At 42.7% G+C, this 21,620-nt stretch overlaps 1 protein-coding gene across 8 annotated transcripts in view; it reads right to left on the reverse strand.

Moving 5' to 3' along the window:
• SORBS1 (sorbin and SH3 domain containing 1) overlaps nt 1-18,192 on the reverse strand; it is a 204,043-nt gene extending 185,851 nt beyond the window's left edge. For 6 of the 8 annotated variants that reach the window (XM_042457340.1, XM_042457338.1, XM_042457337.1 and 3 more), the window contains exon 1: nt 18,021-18,192. The gene's annotated coding sequence lies outside the window, so the exon portion shown is untranslated. The remainder of the gene's footprint in view (nt 1-18,020) is intronic. The other 2 variants (XM_042457343.1, XM_042457342.1) reach the window with 1 other exon arrangement.
• Nucleotides 18,193-21,620: the final 3,428 nt, after the last annotated feature.

A 21,620-nucleotide genomic window follows, 5' to 3' on the forward strand; every position in this document is an offset into this window, starting at 1 on the left:
AGTTTGAGTTCCTCTGAGTCGACCAAAACTCATGGCAACCCTGCAGATGAGGCATCTCTAAGACCTCCTGTCCTCTACAGCTCTGCTTCGGTCTGGCAGATTCAGGCCTGTGACTGATTAAGTCCAGTCATCTAGTATGAGCTCTTCTTCTTTTTCGCCTACTTTCTACCTTCCCTAGCATTTACTGTCTTTTTAAACGTCATGCTTTCTCATAAAGTGACCAAAATACGAAGGCTTCAACTTTATTATCTTGACTTCTGAGAAGAGTTTGGGTTTGATCTGTTTTAGGATCTATTTGTTTGTCTTTTTGGATGCCCACAGTAACTTCAGCACTCTTCTCCAACACCACATCTCAAATTACTTGAGTTTCCGTCTGTCCCCTTTCTTCATTGTTCAGCTCTCATACTTGTACATAGTAATGGGGAATATAATGGCATGGACAATACTAATTTTAGTGCTCAGTTGTATATCATTGCACTCTAGGATCTTCTCTAGTTCTTTCATGGCTGTCCTTCCCAATCTTTGTCTTCTGATTTCTTTACTGCAGTCTCAATTCTGATCAGTGTTTTATCCAAGTTATGAGAAATCTTTAGTTATTTCAATTTCTTCATTATCTAGGTTGAATTTATATAGACCCTCCATGGTCATTATTTTTGTTTTCTTTATGTTCACCCTGCCTTTGCACTTTCTTCTTTGACCTTCCTTAAGTAATTGTTCCCAGTCTATGCTGGATGCTTCCTGCTAGCATATTGGCGGGATACACACCGCCATTTAGTACGTATAGGATACGTACTAGGGTTAGGAAGAGGCGGTGCTTCCGCACCCCCTAACCCTAGTACGTATCCTATACGTACAAGATGGCGGCACCCCTTCTACATGGGCGCCGCCATCTTTACGTACTGGACGCACAGCCAGGCGCCTCGTGACGTCATAGATGCGCCGCAGAAAGAAGCTCCGAAATGGAGCTTCTTTTTTGCTCCGTGCGGGAGTCGCGCGGTTTGGCTGCTGCAGCTCCCGCACGGAGCAAATGGCGGCGGCGGGGGAGCGCCGCAAAGCGGCGGTTTGTACCCCGCCATAGTGCCAAGGAAAGATCCCATTACTTACAACCATTTTTGATTAGAATGACCAACTGGGATCCAATTTTTAAATTGTCCTATTTCCTTTCTGGGGAGAATTTACACTTAGTATGCTGCACTGCAAAATTTATTGCAAAAGCTACTCATCTGAGAGATCTAATTTTCACACAAAATGGGGTCTCCTGGAATGGTGATGAGCTTATTTAAATACTCCAACTGAATTTTTTACACTCGTTACCTCACTCCCCCGCTTCAGCTTGCAATCTATTTTTATCAAATTTACTATTTTCAGTGAGCCTGCGCCATATGTGGGCTCGTTATAGGCAGCTTCCAGCTTACGTGGAAGCCTCCAGGAAAACAAGAGAACAGGAGAATGGTGTGCGCACCCATGACACGCGTGCATGGCCACATGGCATGCACGAGCCCCATTATAACTAATGAGGCTCGAGCATACACGCTTTTTGCCTTAAGCAGGAAGGTCCAGAACGATGCGGGGAATCAGTTCCGGATCTCCCTGCTTAAGGCAGGGGCAGACTGTTTTTAAGTTGCATGTGTTTTAGATTATCTAGTTAATTTTTATATGAGTTTTAGGATAGTGATTATGTTTTATCTGTGTAGGCATTTTGGTAATTTGTATTTTATTTTATTTTATTGTTGATATGGTTAGCTGACTAATCAATTAACACTGTTGTTGTTGTTGCTAGTATATAGTGTCATCTACATATTTTAGATTGTTGGTGTTCCTTCCTCCTTCTTTTGAGGCTAACCTGCTCTTCATATGATATTTCCTGTGTACAAGTTGAGCAAGCAGGGTGATACAATACAGCCTTGCAAGACTCCTTTTCCTATTGGGAGCCGTTCTGTTTCTTCAAATTCTGTTCTAACAGTAGCCTCTTCTCCTAACTACAGATTTCTCATCAGTGCTAAAAAAAGTTGTGGCACTCCCATGGCTTCTTGGGATCTATGCAGCCAAAGGCTTTGCTGATCTTCTGTGGAATTCCTCGGTATGCTCCATTAACTATCATCTGTTTGCAATGTGGTCCCTAGTGCTTCTTCCTTTTCTGAACCCTTCTTGCACCTCTGGGATTTCTCTTGTGATGTATGATTGGAGTCTATGCTGCAGAATACTGACCATAATTTTGCTTGCTATGGTCCTATAGTTGCTGCAGTCTTTTGTGTCCCCCTTTTTGTGGATGGGGATCTATAGTGATTGTTTCCAGTCTGTTGACCATTGTTTTGTTTTCCATAATTATTGACATATTTTAGTTAACACTAGAGTTGATTCCATCTGTGTGGATTGTCAGATGTGTAAAATGAAGTGCCTAGGAACAGACATTTATGGCTATGAATGAGCTGCCTGTATGTGTGAATAGCAATAGAAATAGAAAATGTATGAATATGGTGATGAAGTAAGAAGTTCAATTTTAACCATGGTCATTGGGGGACAAAGGCTGATGTTGCCTAAAGCCAAGGTGGTAGATAAGCATATGAATGGTGAAGGCAGTTATTGGAATGTAATGTGGTGCTTTCTGGGAACCAGAAAGGAGATGTGAACATCTGGCTGAGATCCCGTCAGGAGGCTGTGGTATTAACTAATGTTATACAGTTATATGTGTAATGTGCAAGGAAACCATTATCTCTGTTCAACTTACTGCTGATGGACTGTAGTTTGAGGGTGTATTCCAATTCAGCGATTTCTCTTTCCAATCTTTCTTTGTAATTTTGTTTTGTTTTGTTTTGTTCATGGACTGCTGTTCCAAGGTCTGAGATGGAATGCCCAGGAGCAACTTTTTTGCAACTTTCTTGGTTTTTGTGTGCGTATTCCCATTCTTAATTTTTTATTTATGTCCATTTATCCCCTGGTGCAGAGACTGCCCTGTTTGCCCAATGTAGAATGCTGAAGGGCACTGTTGACAGAAGATGGCATATATCTTTATCACCTTGTCACAAACCCAGATGCCGAATGTGACCACACATCAGGAAATGTCATCACAGGACCTAATCACATCGTCCTCGATATTATAGGTACTTTGACTTGCTCATTCTTTAATGTGATGTATCCTCTCCTGTGTCAAAAATGCCACAGGATCCCTTTTAATGATAAATTTCATTTCACATAAAAATCAAGAATAACAGCAGTCTCTGTCCTGTTTAGTTGTATATTCAGTGAAATGTAAAATCAATGGAAATGAAGAGACTTGACACATGAGGTCTATGCAAAGATAAGAAATCCTCTTTGGTTCTATCTTCATTGTTAAAAGACTAAAGGCCTTAATCTTTGCAAGGTGAAACTGACTATTTTCAAATGAACTGGACATTTGTAAGTACATTATATTTCAATTACTAAGAATGTTGTGTCAAAGAAAGCCTACTGTTGACAGAGCACAGCAATTTTACAGGCCCTCTCTGGAGGCCACTGCCATGAATTTCATGGCTGCGTTATGTATTGTTAGACAGCTTAATGAATAGCAAATGAACCAGCTGAGCATTCATGCAGTATTAAAATGACCTGGTTTTCTATCAGTGCAAAGACTATATGTATCAATATCATTTAACAGCTCCTTGGAAACTTGTATTTTTTAGTAAAGTAGGAAGAGCCATTAGTGACATGTTCAGAAGCATGTATAACTGGTGTGGACATCTTCCAGGAGCTCACATTGCTGCCCTCCCACCTACCATTGCTGCACATGCACACAGATATGTGCACACACTGATATGCACATTCACTCTGCATTACTGAAATCTAATGGAAAAAAATCAATATTTCTCACTTAAAACAAGGCAAGAGGGAAGCACCTACCTTGTCTTAAAGTCAACAAGCATTTCCAGGAATGCTAATAAGATCCAAAACAAATATTAAATCCCTGCAGAAACTTGCCAAGAAAACCCTGTGATAGGTTTGCCTTAGGGTAGCCATAGGTTGGACCACCACCAACAACAACTTCAAAGCATAAGTACTTATATTCAGGCCTTTGGGTGGCATAGCAGTGAATTTAAATCCAAAGCAATATTATTCATCTCTGGTAAACTCACCAGTGAAGGGCAACAGAGACTCTCATGGTTATTGGCTCAATCTTTGATATATACTTTGGCCAAGCTCTATTGGAAGCCTTCCAGAAATGGTGCAAGATTTTTAAATACTTCTTGTTTGGCTTTTGGTGGGCAGTTCATTGAGATTTGTAATTTCCCCAACTGTTGTTGTGCTTCATATTTCAAAAGGCTCCTTAGGATTAGTTTTATAACAGGGCCAAAACACAACAGTAACATGAAATCAGTGATTCCCAAAATGGATGGTACTGCTCCCCTGAGAGTGGTAGAAACATCCAGAGTGGTGAGGAAAAATGGGTGGCAACCAGGGAAGGGCAGAAAGTTGGGAGCATTGACGCAGCAGTGCCTGGCTATGGAGAGCTGCACCCTCCCCTCACTTTGACACAAACTTCATTGACTCTCTAGTGGCAGTGATGCTTTCAATACTCCAGTTTCAGAAAGACATCCTTTCCCTGCTGCCCCCAGCAGAGGAGCTAGGAGATCTTGAGAAAGCAGAGATTGGTAAAAGTTGACAATAGGGCAGGGGGAGGGGGGATGGAGTGTACATGTGTGAAGAACCAGCGGAGGGTGCCAGCTCATTAAAGTGCTGTAAACTGGGCAGTCATCTCCTCCAGGACCACCTTCCTAGCCCCTCCTCAACACTCTTGCCACCTCTCTCTCCTTCATATCAGGAGACACCTGGCTGAATTTGGGATCATGGTGCTGATTGGCAGCAAAGGGAAGGTGGCTCTCTTCATGGCACTTGGCACCAACTCATCTGTATCTCCATTTCCCAGCACCTCATGGTAGCTTTCCGCCATTGCTGACAGATGGCAGCAGTATCTTCTCCGTAGGGCTGGCTACTCCTCAGGAGGCAAGGAACAGAGGCTTTCACTTAGTGCTTTGGGCAGTTTCTGATAGTGGTTTACCTTGCTAGTAAGCATGTGTGTGTGAGAGAGAGAGAAGGAGATCTATATACTGCATACTTATTTGTCAGGGTTACTAAAATCAGAAATGTTATAAAGTCTTCAAAGGACTTGTTTTAGTTTCTAACTTGAGCTATTTCTGAAGAAGTTAGGAGTAGAAACATTTCGCTTTAATATTTCAATTACAATAGTCAGGGCAAGAAATGCAGTCTTGTGATTATCCACAGCCTTCCATGATCTAGAACACACTTGCCTGAAAGGCCATGGATGCTTAAAAATAATGTTTTTCCTCAATCCACCATCTCTGTGTCAGTATCAGTAAAATATAAATACCCTAAAAGGCACCAGAAACTTTCTGATTTTGAAAACTAAGCAGGGTTAGTACTGTACTTGGATAGGAGACCACCAATGAAATCTAGGTGCTGTTGGCTATATTTTAGAAAAAGAAGCTGGCAAAACCATTTCTGAGGATTCCCCGCCTAAGAAAACCATATTAAATTCATGGGATCACCATAAATTGAGTGGCAGCTTGAAGGCATACACATATATACACACAAAGGGTTGTCTTTAAATCCTGCAGAAAAGGATGCAGAAATGAACTGGACAGCTTCGTGTTTTTGAACCTCTTTAAATTGGAGAAAGAAGAGTTCTGGGCACCAAAATTCAAGAAGGATATTGCCAAACTGGAACATGTCCAGAGAAGATCAATCAATTGTAAAAAGGCTTAAAACCATTCCCTATATGGGGCAGCTTAGGAAGCTGGGTAGTTTAGCCAGGAGAAGAGAAGGTTGACAGGTGACATGATAGCCATGATTAAATATTTGAAAGGATGTCATATTGAAGATGGAGCAAGCTTATTGAATCCATTGCTCCACTGTCTGTAATGGAGCAATGGATTCAAACTACAAAGGAGAGATTCCACCTAAATGTTAGGAAAAACTTATAATGGAATATACTGCCTCAGAGTGTGGTGGAGTCTCCTTCTTTGGAGGTTTTTAAACGGAGGCTGGATGGAAGTGTTGGAAGTGTTTGAATTGTATATTCCGGCATGGCAGGGGTTGGACTGTATGGCCCTTGTGGTCTCATCTAACTCTAAACTTATATTATTCTAAGTGCATAACACAGAGTGACCTTTTAGTTTATTATAAACACTTAAATGAGATGCACAAAGTCATATCTGACAGATTTCAATATATTTTTTGCTTAAAATACCAGACCAGGTGATCAATGCATTCCTGGATATATGCTATTACGAATTAGGAACAGTGGAGGAAAAACTGATTGCACTGCAAAATGACTGAATTAATATCAGGGTTTTGTTTTGTTTTTACAAATCATCTCAAGATTTTTGGTTGCAAAAAAAAAATTCTGCCTGCTACCCTGAACTGAGGAACAAAGTCAAGATGTACTTTATTGTCTTCCCAACATCATATTTAGTAGAGTGTGGCTTCTGTGCAGTCGCCTAGCTTCTTTCCAAACAAGTGAACAGGCAGGCCCAGCTCCACCAGGGTTAGCCTGAAGATAGAGAGCCCTCCCTCCATGATAACTGTCATCCTTCGGCCTGTGAGGGAGTGAACAGGCAGACCCAGTTCCACCAGGGCTAGCCTGAAGAAAAAGAGCCCTCCCTCCAGTCCATCTGCCTTGGTCCAGGCCTCAGAGGGAGAGAATAACCACTGGACCTCATCCCCTTTCCCACCACCTTTCACTTCTCCTTTTGTATCATATCTTTTAGATTGTAAACCTGAGGGCAGGGAACCATCTAATTAAAAATAATAATTGTAAGCTGCTCTGATAGCCTTTAGGGCTGAAGGGTGGGGTATAAATACCATAAATAAATAAAAAATAATAAAAAAACAAAGGAATAGTCTGAAACTTAATAAACATGGGGGACCCAAAGACTTCTTCTGAAAAATTAACATCCCTGCACCAAGCACATCCATCTCATTAAAATTATGAAGGCAATGATTTATAGATAAAATGTAAAAAACAATCAAATTAGTAAAAAAATAAACTGTATTGCAGTGTTAAGTTTTATTTATGAAATATATATGCTATGCTGTCATCTGCACTGTAGAAATAATCCAGGTTGACAGCACTTTCGTTGCCATGGCTCAGTGCTATGGGATTTCGGAGCCCTGGTGGCACAGTGGTTAAATGCCTGTACTGCAGCCACTCACTCAAAACCACAAGGTTGCGAGTTCAAGACCAGCAAAAGGGCTCAAGCTCGACTCAGGCTTGCATCCTTCCGAGGTCGCTAAAATGAGTACCCAGATTGTTGGGGGCAAATTAGCTTACAGTTGTGAACCTCTTAGGCGGTATGAAGTGGTATATAAATGAAGCTTGTTTTTTCTTCTTCTGAGAATTATAGTTTGTTGCAGCGCCAGGGTTTACTCTGATAGAGAAGAGTGTCTCACAAAACTACAATTCCCAGAATTCCATCACATTGAGCCATGGCAATTAAAGCCGTGTCAACCTGGATTATTTCTACAGTGTGGATACAGCCTCGTTTAACTTGTATAATGCTAGATTGGTTGCTTTGAATTTGCAGCAGAACAGCAGGCTTAATATCAAGGGTGCTAGGAGTGTCACCCAAGAAGAAAGGGGGCAGCAGCCTCAAAATGTTTGAGGTCCACAGAATTAGGCAGACTTTTGCCCCAGGGATATTGTTCTTGTGGAAAGCAGGGTGCACAAATTTCAGAAGGGGGGAGAACCTTCTAGCTGGCAGTATGCAGAGAGATCTTGTAGCAGTACCTTTGAGACTAACTGAAAGAAGTTGATAGACTAAAGTCTATGCCATATTGGTATGATGTTTCTAACTTTCAAACTTTGCAAAATTTTGTTCTATCAGGAACCAGTGCAATTCAAACTGCCTCCTCAAAGATACTTTTTCATTGTAGTTGACATCCCGATCATTCTCATCATGAAACAGGTTTCAGTGAATACTATAATTTTCCTCTAGATCTCCCTCTGGGATTTATATCCATACACTGAATGTGAAATTTTATGTCGCAAATCTGTTTCGTTTGTTGCTTATCAATTGCTTTGATAAGCACCGATATGAAATCTTTCAAGCTATCAGATCCTAAGCAGGATTGGCTGGTTTAAACCTTGGTATAAAGCAAATGACTTTAAAAAAAGCACTCCTTTTTTTTCAAAATTGATTTTTCATAGATAGATAATCTGGCTATTATTACTATTTTCCAGCCATCTTACTAGAACAACAATGGCTGCTTGAATTTAAACATTTTAACTTTAATGGTTTATTAGCTGTTGTTTATTGTTAGACTAATATCAAATGTCAGTTGCTTCTTTTTAATCACTTTATTTTATAGTGCAAGAAATGCCTGATTTTGGGAACTTTTAATACTACGCCTTTCTTCAATAGCACAACAGGGCCTTCTGCACCATCAAGTGTCCCGGTACTCTTTCTCGCTCATACTCCATGAACCCTGTCTCCCTTTTGTCACTGCATCTTCCCTTTCCCTCCTGCCAAAGAAGGAATGACTGTTTCCTTACAAGCAAATAGTAATTCCTTCTTTGGCAAGCTGGAGGGAGGACACAAAGAAGTCTGCTCTGGAATAGGGAGGGGAAAGGAGGTGGGGCCCTGACCCAGGTGACTGCCCAATACAGGAACAGCCACGCAGGAAGGTTACCACACTTGAGGAGAAATACTACAGCAGCGTGTTTGGGACCTTGTTTCCTGTAGATGAAAACAGATAGTCTAAGAGTTGAAGGAGCAACAAAATGGCTATGACGTCATGCAATGAGTATTACCAAAGGCGCTGTTCTCTAGCTTTAATAGGAGATTGAAAGGCTGGTGTGATAAAGTCCTGACTTCTGTTATTGGTCTACTGCTACACTCTTATATATAGGATACCAACTTGTCAATATAATTCCCAAAGTTTTATTGAAATATATAATTCATATCAAAGTCTAATAATTTTGGATTGTTAATATTAGAAAGAATTAAAACATGGTTGATCAGGCTTTCTAATACATAAAATGTTTCACAGTATTAATATAATAAGCAGGATTCAAATGTTTCCATTAAAACATTGCAGGGGGGAAAACCTGGGTTAAGCCACATACACACACACACCAAAAAAAAAACCTCATACCAGTTTTTTCAAAATGGCTTGTTTTGCTTTGTTTTTAAACTGTTTCTCCCCCCAGCCTTGCCGTCAAGTACTAAATAGCACAATATGTATCAAATGCTGGTAAGTGTAATTCGATATTGATTATAAAATATTCAAGAGCATTTGGCAATATACGTATTGAGCTTATTATGTTCCACTATTTTTTTTTGGGGGGGGGGAGACACAAAAGCCCAATAACAGGTACTCATGGCAAGCAAACCATAATAAGATTTAGTTAAAGAAATAAAAACAAATACAACTAAAATATAAAACAGATTGGATATACAATTAAAAACTAAATAATAATGATGATGATGATGATGATGATGATGATGATGATGATGATGATGATGATGATGATGATAATAATAATAATAATAATAATAATAGAAACCACAGCACCCGGCCATAAAGACCCCCTTCAACAGCAAACAAGTATAAATGTCATAAGCCTTTCTGAATTAAAAGGCACTCACCTGCAAGCAGAAGGACACCAGAGATGGAGAGAAAACGCTCTTTTGTGTCCCAGTGCTGGCAGGCCAAAATGTAGGAGAGTTCACACAAAGATCTTAAATGCAGGAAAATTTGTATAGAAAAAGTCTTTCAAGAAAACTTTCAAAGTAAGCCAAGGGTTTATGGAGTTCAACCAGCACTTTGGATTAGGCCCAGAAAGTGTCTGGTAGGTAGTAGAGCTGTTGTAACAAAGGTATAACATGTTCTGTTTGAAACATCCTGGTCAATGGTCTGGCCACACTATTCTCAACTAGCCAAAGTTTCCAGACATTTTTCAAAAACAGGCCATAAGTAGAACATACTACAATCAATTAAACAGGAGTTTGGGACATGTCTGAGTTTGGGAAATGAGTCTTATAAAAAAGACTTGAGGGACTGGGTGTGCATACGGTGGCAAAGACTAACAGGTGACATGATAGCCATCCTTAGATTTCTGAAGGGCAGTCAGGTGGAAGATGGAGAAAGCTTGTTTTCTGCTTTTCCAGAGAGTTGGACCTGAACAAATGAATTTTGGTAATGGGCTATAATAAAGCAAAACAGGAAATACATCAACAAATAATAGATAATAAGATGCTACAATGTTAAAGCAGCCCTGTATGCCCTGATTTTAGAGACAATGGTAATGCATTTTCGTTAGCCAATCATCTGAGTCTTCTAACTGTTCCAAAATAAAGGATAGCATTTACCTTAGCAAAATGTAATGTCCTATCTTCAGCCTTATTGGAAGGGAGATACAAAAAAAAAAAATTCCCTATGAAGTACATATATGCCCATGTGGAACTGGTTTAGTTGAGACTATTGGTCATGTATTGTTGTATTGTCCTTTTTATAATGGCTATCGTCATATTTTTATTTATCCGATTCTTATTCAGTATCCTGGAATAACTGACAAATTTTATGTATCTTATTTGCTTGCAGACCAATGCCCAACAATAACAATAAGGGTGGCCAGCTTTTGCGCAGCGGCAATGGTCTGCAGACGTAAGATAGTCTCTTAAAATTTTATAATACTTATTAGTCTGTTAAAATTTTATAATAATTTCATACATTTGTAATTATCTTATTTTATTTTACTTTCCCCTCTTTGTCTTTTTAATATAATTTTATAAGTGAAATTTTAATTATTAACTATTGTATGTAACTGCTGTTTGTTGATGTTTGATCAGTTGATCATAATAAAATAAAATGAAATTAATTCAAAGTACGCATAAGGAGATTTTGACTAAACCCTAGGAAGAATTTCCTGATGCTGAGCTGCTTGACAGTGGAATGGAAGATAGTGAGAGGTGGTGGACTCTCTTTTGTTGCAGATTTTTAAGAAGAGGTTGGATATTTATCTGTCAGAGTTGGTATAGCTGTGGATTTTTGAAGCAAAAGCAGGCTAAAAGCAATCCTAGCCAAAGATGTAACCTGAGCTTCTCCAGACAGTGCCAAGTTCAGCAGCCTTTAGAGGAGAGCAACACCATCCAAGACAAATTGTATTTCTCCATGCAGAACAATTGGTTTCCTCACCTTTGTTTTATCTGGATTACGCTTCTACATGTTCACCCTTAGCCACCTCAAAACTATTTCTAGACACCTGTTCCAAAAACTCTAGCTACTATAGGAACTTAGAATTCAAAGGAAGGTAGGATTGACTATAGTCTTCATAGAGTTGAAGCCATAACCCAAATGTTTTTTGTGGGTTTTTTGGGCTATGGGGCCATGTTCTAGAAGAATTTATTCCTCACTCGCCAGCATTTGTGGCTGGCATCTTCAGAGAAACCCAAATCTCTGGAATTCTCACAGTGGTTAAGCTGCACAGAAGACAGAATGGAATGTTAATGGGACCCATACATGAAACACAATGCATTTGAACTATGTCACTTTCTAAGCAACATCTTTTAGGAAGGACTGAGGTCACTGTAATACTGTGACCTCAGGCCCATTCCATGCTTCAGAAGAACAATGTGATGATGACATCAAAAGTTACTGAGAAAGTCAAGAGAGTGAGACTACCTTCCCCTCACAATTTAGTTTTCAATCACACACAAGAGCAACCAAGGGGACTATCTCTCCCAAGAATCAAAGGATCATAGAGTTGGAAGAGATCCCAAGGGCCATCCAGTCCAGCCCCATTCAGCCATGCAGGAACTCTCAATCAAAGCATCCCCAACAGATGGCCATTCAGCCTCTGTTTAAAGACCTCCAAGGAAGGAGAGCCCACTACACTTAATGGGAGTATGTTCCCACTGTCGAACAGCCCTTACTGTCAGGAAATTCCTCCTAATGTTGAGGTGGAATCTCTTTAATCTTTTTAAACAGGGCTATCATATCAGCTCTTAGCTTTCTCTTCTCCAGGCTAAACATCCCCAGCTCCCTAAGTCGTTCCTCATAGGGCATGGTATCCAGGCCTTTCACCTCCTTTGGACACACTCCAGTTTCTCCACATCCTTTTTAAATTGCGGTGCCCAGAACTGGACGCCATATTCCAATGGGGTCTGACCAGAGCAGAAGAGAGTGGAACTATTACCTCCCTTAATCAAGACATTATACTTCTATTGATGCAGCCTAAAATCGTATTGGCCTTGTTAGCTGCCGCATTGCACTGCTGACTCATGTTCAACTTGTGGTCTACTTGGACTCCCAGATCCCTTTCACATGTAATCTTGTTCAGCCAGGTGTCCCCCATCCTATATCTGTGCATTTCATTTTTCCGCCCTAAGTGCAGTACCTTACATTTCTCCCTGTTGAATTTCATTTTGTTAGCTTTGGCCCAGGTTTCTAGTCTGTTCAGGTCATTTTGAATCTTGATCCTGTCCTCTGGGGTATTAGCTACTCCTCCTAATTTGGTGTCATCTGCAAATTTGATAAGTATGCCCCCAATTTTGTCATCCAAGTCATTGATAAAGATGTTGAATAGCACTGGGCCCAGGACAGAGCCCTGTGGGACCCCACTGGTCACTTCTCTCCAGGATGAAAAGGAGCCACTGTTGAGCATCCTTTGGGTTCAGCCAGTCAACCAATTACAAATCCATGTACTGTACATTTACCTTCTTTAGCCCACATTTCACTAGCTTGTTTGCCAAGAATGTCATGGGGAACCCTGTCAAAGGCCTGCAGGGGTAGGCAACCTTTTTGAGCCAGGGGCCGGGTTGCTGTCCCTCAGACAACTGGGGAGCCGAAGCCAAAAAATTAATAATTAAATAATTTTTTTAAATTTTAAATAAATAAATAAACCGGGACAAATGTAGGACAACATTTTCAAATGGTGGACACTTTTTTTAAAAAAAGTGGAGGACACACAAAAAATTTGCTAATTTTTTTAAAAATGTTAATATAAATGCATGTTTCTGAGGCGTCTATAGACAATTGCCCCCCTTGCCCCTGCGTGCGAGAGGCCAGAGGCCCCGACGGCAATCGGCGGCAGGACCGGGCTGGGGCCAGTCCCAAGGCCTCGCCGGGCCGCATCTGGCCTGCGGGCCGCAGGTTGCCTACCCCTGCCTTACTGAAATCAAGATATACTATAACCACGGCATTCCCTTCATCTAACAAGCTGGTAATTTTATCAAAACATGCACACTCCTATCGTAGAACATGTTATAGGATTTGCTATATGGCCAACACTGATATCCCTAGATGTTTTTTGGACTCCTATTCTAGTTTGACTAGACTGGCTCCAGACAGCTGAGACCAGAACTGTTCAGATGTGGTTGCTCAGCTGAATAACCACAATGGTATTTGCCTCATAGTATACACATTAAAGACTTCCACAGTGGACAAAAATTGGCAAAGCTATACAGGGCTGTTTAGTTCTTTGCAGTCTTTGGAGGATTTGGAATTATTATAAAAATTTCTTGTTCCTAGAAGGACACAATTGAATTATCTGGTACATATTCATCAACCTGTATATATTACTGTTGCTTTTCCTGTTATCTCAATTGCTCACATCTCAGAGAATTTACTGCTACAGAAAAGGAAATCTCTATTTGCACTTAGGATGACAGAAAGGGTGTTTTTAATTGTTAATGGCTTTCATGGGAAGTTTTCACTTGCAAGGCTACCAGTGTTTGCAAAGAAACACAGATATCACTGTAAATTTAAGGATGTCCTTGTAAGGAATGCAAAGGCTTTGCCTATCTATCACTTTCTGAAGTCTAAAGCATTTAAACAACAACACACAGTATCTCTGCTTGTAGAAATGTGAAGGCTTAGAGGGAGAGGGGGATATTCAGGAAAATTCTGGCCCGTTCTGCACGGGCGTAAAGTACGTCCCCAGGATGTATTAGGGTTAGGAAAGGGCGTCCTTTACGCACGCCCCTAACCCTAGTATGTCCTGGGGACGTACAAAATGGTGGCGCCCATTCTACACGGGTGCCGCCATCTTGACGTCGTGGACGCATAACGTCCACACGTCCCGCAACGGAAGTGATGTCGCGAGTGCGCCATTGGGCACTTGCAGCGCCACTTCCAGGGCCCAAAAAGAAGCTGCTTTTTGCGGCTTCTTTTTGTTGCGTCCAGGAACCGCACAGTTTGACCGCTGCCGTTCCTGGACGCAGCAACCGGCAGCGCCAGCAGACCACCATTTTCAGGTGGTCTGTAATGCACCTCTGATAACTTTTTTTAAGTGGAACAAGTGAATATTTTGGAACACCGAGAAACTCCTATATTTTGTGTTTGAGAAAGAACAGAACAACTTTTTACTTTTTTGAGATGTGTTGTAGGTCTCACATTAAATTCAAGACCACTGGAGAATAATAATTCCTGTGTATACTTTAGACTGGAGTAGAGAACTTTAGTCCCTTCAGATGTTTCAACACTACCACTCCCATAATCTCTTACACCCTGCTATGCTATCTAAGGCTTCTGGAAGGTGAAGTACAAACTATATGGAGAGCCAAAAGTCCCCACCCCTTGTGTCAATATACACAAGTTCAACACATAATCCACGACATACTAATGCACCCATAAAGTGCTGTCATCTTCATGAGAGGAGTGCTTATGAATTGATTGTAAATTGTTACTTCTTACCTCTATGATCTAATTTGGAGGTATTTAAATAAAGTGTCTGCTGTCTTCTTGACCTGACCATTCATTTCCTACTACATTGTCTACTCTTGGGATGTCAAGTGTGCAGCTTCCCAGAAGGTGCTGAACTGAAACCATCAACAGCCTGAGCCAACATAGCCAATGATGAAGAATTCTGGGAGCTGCAGATCAACAACCACACCATTCCCATACATGGTCTTTTCACATCTCCTTTCAAAAGATATTTCTAGAGACTATATACTGATTAAAATGTCAATTTTTCTATACAATTTATCTTGATATCCAATATACTGCTAGTCCTTAAAACATGTTTAAGAAGCATAGGACACAACAGTTCAAAACACTGCCAAATATTCTAATGATTTGTTTTTTTAATCGGTAAAATACATAAATAAATGTGATTCTATCTTGAAATATTTGACCAAGTCTTGCTGGCTTTGATTTCAATACAGATTCATAAATGAGTTCCGCAAATATGTAGAACAAATGCAAGAACAAATTGCACTTTTGGGGGGTTGTTTTTTCAAAATATGAATGTACAAATAAGTACAGCTTGTATACTTCAACCATAAATATGTTTCTGGCTCTGTGCTTACTGCCTGCCTGGGTCTATTTCAGATGGACCACAGATCAAAGTCCCATATATTCCATACTTGGAAAGGGATATGCAAACTACATTCCAGGGTTTTAGGTAGTGTGGAAGCCCCATTTTCATGTGAGGAAGAGAAAACCCAAACTACATTCCAGGGTTTTAGGTGGTGTGGAAGCCCCATTTTGATGTGAGGAAGAGAAAACCCAAGAAAGTGTACATAGCAGAAATTGGTGACTGCAATTCTTAGTATTTTATGTAATGGCATAGGAAAATGACAGAAAGCTCAGTGTAGTTACATCTGCAATACAGGAAATAATCTTTACTGGCAATTCATGAAAAAGAGAGTGAGATTTGGGCATTTCCCAAGTGTACTTAGTTCATTTTGAAAGGTTCTGGTAAGTATCAAGATTTCATATCATTCTTCTTTAGATCTATCACTAAACAGCAATGGTCAGTACATTTCTGACAATGCAGCATTTAAATCCTTTAACCAATTCCAAAATTGTACAAACCCAGGAAAGGCACACATAATAGATTTTATTCAAAAGGCTGCACTGAGCGTCAGGAAAGCCTGCTGGTCCCTATCCCACCATCATGGGGAGGAGCAGTAGAAAAAAGAAGAGAGAGGAATTTCCTTTTCAGGCAATGATCTCTATGAACAGAATGAACTGCAGGAGACAGAAAAGCAACTGACTAATCAAGTAAATCCACACTGCAGAATTAATCCAGTTTGACACTGCTTTAACTGTCATGGCCTCATGCTATGGAATGCTATGGAATTCTGAGAGGTGTAGTTTGTTGTGGCACCAAAGGAATGTTCATATACAGGCCTGCTCTGGTGTCACAACAAACCACACTTCCCAGGATTCCATAGCATGGAGCCATGGCAGTTAAAGCGGTGTCCAACCAGGTTAATTCTGCAGTGTAGATACAGCTCTAGACTCTGAAGCGCTAGGGTTTACATCACCCACAACAAAAGCAAAGACAAAAACATTCACTTCTCTCTGCAAACCCATTTTTGTTCAAAGCCACAAACATTTCTGAATGCATACATAAGGTTTCCTGAGCCAGGTGGACGCACTGACCAAAATGGGATTGACACACAACAAGCCCAGAGTTCCTTTACCTCAATATCCAAACCACAACTGCCTTCCTCACAGGAGGGCAAGAATAAACTCCTGAGGCACCCAGAAAATAAATCCTGTAGATAATCGTTTTGTTTTCTGCTCAACAGGAGCTGACTTTGAGTGAAAGGATGGGTGCTGAGCCCTTTGTTTTCTCTCCTGGAGAAAGACTAAACTAAATTCATGTCAGCCGCTACCTAAAAAACAGACATGATATTTACATTTCTGTGCACAAACTGGTAAACCACCAACCAAAGCAATGCCACTGACCTTCCACTGGTCAACAGAAGACAGGTGGGGAACGGCAGCCTATTTTGCAAATGCACTATATAGTATATATATCGCCCCCCCCCCCCCATGAAGCTGTTCCTTGTACTTGCTCTGCGTCTTCTCCTAGACCTGGTGCTGAACTAGGAATTGTCACAAGCAACGGTTTTAATTATTGTAGTAATTTAATCCTATTTTAAGGTACAGTACTAAAAATAATTGGATATTGTCAGTTAGCTTAATACGTCATGTTATACCTAATTATTAATAAATTATGTATCTTGGATTTTGTATTTTTGTGCTGTTATGTTTGTATTTAGATTATTCTTGTTGCATTTTTTTAATATTTATTCTGTTTTAATTATTATAGGAGTATACTTTGTATTTAATTTTTATATTTATTAGACTTGTGTTGTCTGCTTCCACTGTTGTAACCCACCCTGATGCTACGTGATTGGGCGGGCTATAAATAAATCATTATTATTATTATTAATACTATTTTGTATGTTTTAAACAGTATGGTGTTTTTTAATGTTGTAAGCCATGCTGATGTATGTATATAATATAAATATAATAATAATATAAATATAATTATGATATGATATGATATGATGATGATGATGATGATGATGATAGAGTATGTATCCACCCAGCCACCACCTGCTCTTCACCCACAAAGGCTCTCAGGGTGGCTTACAAAATGGTACATAATAATAATAATGATCATTATTATGAGAAGAGCCCCCTCTGGCCCTGCTTCCCTCGCCTGCCCTCTTCCCCTCAGGGCTTCCTAGGAGACCAGGGCCCTTGGAAGCATCCTAGTCCAAGGAGGCACAGCTGCTCCAGGCAAAGAAGAGGAGGCTCCTAGCAACCCAGAGACACTGTATCTCCCCTGAAACCAGGCCCGCGGCCTTCCCTTGGCTCTTCTCTTTCATCCTCTGCATCCTTTTCCCAAGGTCGCCATCCTTCTTTTCCTCACACACATCTCTTTGTAACCAAGAGGCAAGGTCCAGCTGTGCCTTGGGTGGCTCTTCTTGGCATCTGCAATGAGGAGCAAGAACGCCAGGGCTCCAGAAGGGCTGCTGGAGGGCTCCTGGGGCGCCAGTGCTCCCCATTGCAGATGCCAAGAGCCACCCAAGGCACAACTGGACCTTGCCTCTTGCCTTTTGGCAAAAGGCGCATAGGAAATGCTCAAGGCGTTGGCTGCTCGCTCGCTCTCTCTCTCTGGTCTCTCTGCCTTGGCTTTTTCCCAGCCAAAGAAAGGTGCCACAAAGAAGGAGGAGAGGGTCCCGGGTCCCCCCCCCCCCCGAAGACCCCTACTCTTCCCTTACCTGGCGGCCAGGGCCTGCTCTCTCTCCCTTCTCCCTGCTTCCCAAACTCTTCTTCCTATCCGGAGGCGCCGTTTTCGCAGCTCTCTTTGCTTTGGCCTCCAGCCTCAGGACAAGGCCGGCCTTCAACCCCAGAGGCGCCAGTGGGCGGCCAATCCAAAGAGGAAAGCCAGCCTCCCTCCCTCCCTGCCTCCCTCCCTCTCTCGCTCGCATGCAGAGAGAGGCCTCGGAGGAGGAGAGAGGATGCTGCTGCTGAGGGAAGCCCTAGCTGGGAGGAGGAGGAGGAGGAGGAGGACCCTCTCTACCACCAGAGCTGGCCCTCCTTTCCCTGGCCCTGTCCTCCATTCCCGCCTTCTGTCCAGCAGGAATTCCCAGCTCCCCTCCATTGCAGCCTGGATTGACGCTGAGCTCTGCTGATCCTGCCAGGAAAACTGCTGGGGATGTTTAGCCTGGAGAGGAGAAGGCTAAGAGGTGACAGGGTCGCCCTCTTCTGTGTCCAGTTCTGGGCCCCACACCCCAAAAAGGATGTTGACAAATTGAGGGTGCCTAGAGGAGGGCTACCAAAATGGTGAAGGGCCTGAAACCATGCCCTATGAGGAAAGACTGAGGGAGCTGGATATGTTTAGCCTGGAAAAGAGATGATATGATAGCCCTGTTTAAATATTTGAAGGGATGTCATATTGAAGAGGGAGCAAGCTTGTTTTCTGCTGCTCCAGAGAACAGGACCTGAAACAATGGATGCAAGCTCCAGGAAAAGAGATTCCACCTCAACATTAGGAGGAACTCCCCTGACAGTAAGGCAGGGATGTAGCCAGGATTTTGGGAAGGGGGATCCAGACTAAGTGCCACCATTATAATGGGCTTGGGTGGGGTGGCACAGCAGCACACACCATTCATTGTATCTAACAGAAGGGGGGGTCCAGGGCCCCCAGACTCCCCCCCTTGGCTGTGTCCCTGAGTAAGGGCTGTTCAACATTGGAACACTCTTCCTCGGAGTCTCCTTCCTTGGAGGTCTTTAAGCAGAGGCTGGATGTCCATCTGTCGGGGATGCTTTAATTGAGAGTTCCTGTATGGCAGGGGTTGGACTGGATGGCCTTTATGGTCTCTTCCAACTCTATGATTCTATGATTCTAAGAGGTGACACAATATTATAATAATAATAGTAATAAAATTTATTTGTATCCCATCCCTCTACAAGATGCAATTGGGGCAGTTTACAAAGATTAAAAAACATACAATCCAAATTCCTCAATCCCCCCTCCCATTAAAATACAATTAAACAAGTTAAGTATTAAAACATACTTTCTGGAATTGTGCTACCAACTTCAATATTTCAGTTAGTCTCAAAGGTGCTACAAGATCTCTCTACACACTGATTACTGACTAACACAGCTGTATCTTTTAATTCTAAAACCAATTGGGAGTTCAAATTAACTACAATTAACTCAATTCAGTCACAATATGTCAGTCTGCAACAACTGATATAAAACCAATCCAGTTCAAATTAACTAAAGGTAACTCAATTCAGTTACAACATGTCAGTCCCGTAGAACGTGTTTCATAATCTCCTACAATGTTTCCTAGATACATCCCCTAGACAAAGATTCCTAAATCATATTCTTCCTCTCATCTGTAAAAGTCCCCCCCCCCCCTCGCCCGACTTTTTTTTTTATCATCAGGCCAAAATTAGAGTTCAGGAGCGTGCAGCAACCACATACACCCGAACCCTAGCGCACAGGGCTTGCATCATCATGGTGGCCTCCGGTCCACACGAGAGCCACCATGATGATGCAAGCACTGCACAGCCTCAGATGTCATGGCGGCGCCCTTTCCTGTTTGCGGCGCTGAACAAAAGAAGCCGCTCTAGGCAGCTTCTTTTTGGCAGTGCATCGGTGCTGCAGCATGAGCCTGCTGCAGCACCGACTCGGGACAAAAACGGGCGCCACAGAGCTGCCCATCTGTCGAGCCCCTTATTATCCAATAATAATCTTTACATCACTGTTAAGACTGCAAAATTTGCCCTGGTTGCTAGGAAGCTATCATCTAGGTACCAAAACCAATTGTAATTATTTTGGCAAGTTATTTTAACCTAGACAGCTGGTATTTTAACCTAAATTATTAATGTTAGTTACTAGAAATGCGATTTTTTAAAAGTATGGCTATTATATTTTTTCTGTCCTGTTTTTGGTATTTTATTCATTTTAAGTTGTTTTAATGATTTTGAATTGTAATGGCTTATAGCAGCGATTCTAAACCTTTGTTGGGTCGCGACCCCCATTGCAAGCGAAAGGCCCGCCCGCAGCCTCCCTGATTGGTTGGGAGGCCAAAAAGGGGCAGGACTTTTTGGCCGCCTACAAGCCCCTGTGGCCTTTGTGGCCAGATGTCCTGCCCCTTCCTGGCCTCCCAACTAATCAGGGAGGCCACTGGCGAAGAAGGGGCAGGACGTCCGGCCGCAAAGGCCATCCCCGTCTCCTTCTACCCATGGGTGCCTGGCACCCACAGGGAAAAGTGGAAGAGGTAGCCCTGTCTCCGACCCCTCATGGGTGCCTTCTCCGGCACCCACGAAGAGAAGGGGAAGTGGAGGAGGCGGCCCCATCCCCTTCTCCCCGTGGGTGCTTTCGAAGGCACCCACAAAGAGAAGGGGAGGAGAGAAGGGAGTGGCGGAGGAGGCGTCCTGTCCCTTTCCCCACGGTGCTTTCGAAGGCACCCGCAAAGAGAAGGGGAGCGGAGGAGGCGGCCCGCCCCCGCCCCGTCTCCCCATGGGTGCTTTCGAAGGCACCCACAAAGCGAAGGGAGGAGCGGAGGAGGTGGCCCCCGGCCCAGTCCCTTCTCCCGGTGCTTTCGAAGGCACCCGCAAAGAGAAGGGGAAGCGGAGGCGGCGGCCCTGGCCCCGCCCCCTTCTCCCCACGGGTGCCTTCGAAGGCACCCGTGAAGAGAAGGGGAAGGGGAGGAGGTGGCCCCGGCCCAGTCCCCTTCTCCTCGCGGGTGCTTTTGAAGGCACCCACGAAGAGAAGGGGAAGCGGAGGAGGTGGCCACGGCCTTGTCCCCCTTTCCCTGCGGGTGCCAGCGCCATCTTCAGCATCCGCAGGAAAAGGGGGAGGAGGGAGAGGCAGGGGGGAATCCCAACCTGGCGAACCCCAACAAAGGATCGAGCAACCCCCAAAGGGTCGAGTGACCCCCAAAGGGTCGGTTGGCCCCCAAACGGTCGAGCGACCCCCAAAGGGTCCTGACCCCCAGGTTGGGAACCCCTGGTTTATAGCTTGTAGCAATAATGATTCTACTACTACTACAAAAGCTGAAAGTTAAGGCTGCATCCGCACTGTAGAAATAATCCCATTTCACATCACTTTAACTACCATGGCTCAATACTATAGAATTCTGTAGTTTGTTGTGGCACCAGAGCTCTCTGACAGAGATGACTAAATGTCACAAAATTACAAATCCCAGAATTCCAAAGCATTCAACCAGTGGCATGCCTACTTCTCATATCACCCAGTGTAGGGGGTGGGGCTTCCAAAGCAAAAGTGGCAGGGATTCCACAAGGAGTGGCGGGGAGGTTCGGCTCTGTGTTGCCCAGTGTGTGCAGATGCGTGGCCCCTGACC

This window comes from Sceloporus undulatus, chromosome 3 (assembly GCF_019175285.1).
Source record: "Sceloporus undulatus isolate JIND9_A2432 ecotype Alabama chromosome 3, SceUnd_v1.1, whole genome shotgun sequence".
In the NCBI taxonomy this organism is placed as follows: domain Eukaryota; kingdom Metazoa; phylum Chordata; class Lepidosauria; order Squamata; family Phrynosomatidae; genus Sceloporus; species Sceloporus undulatus.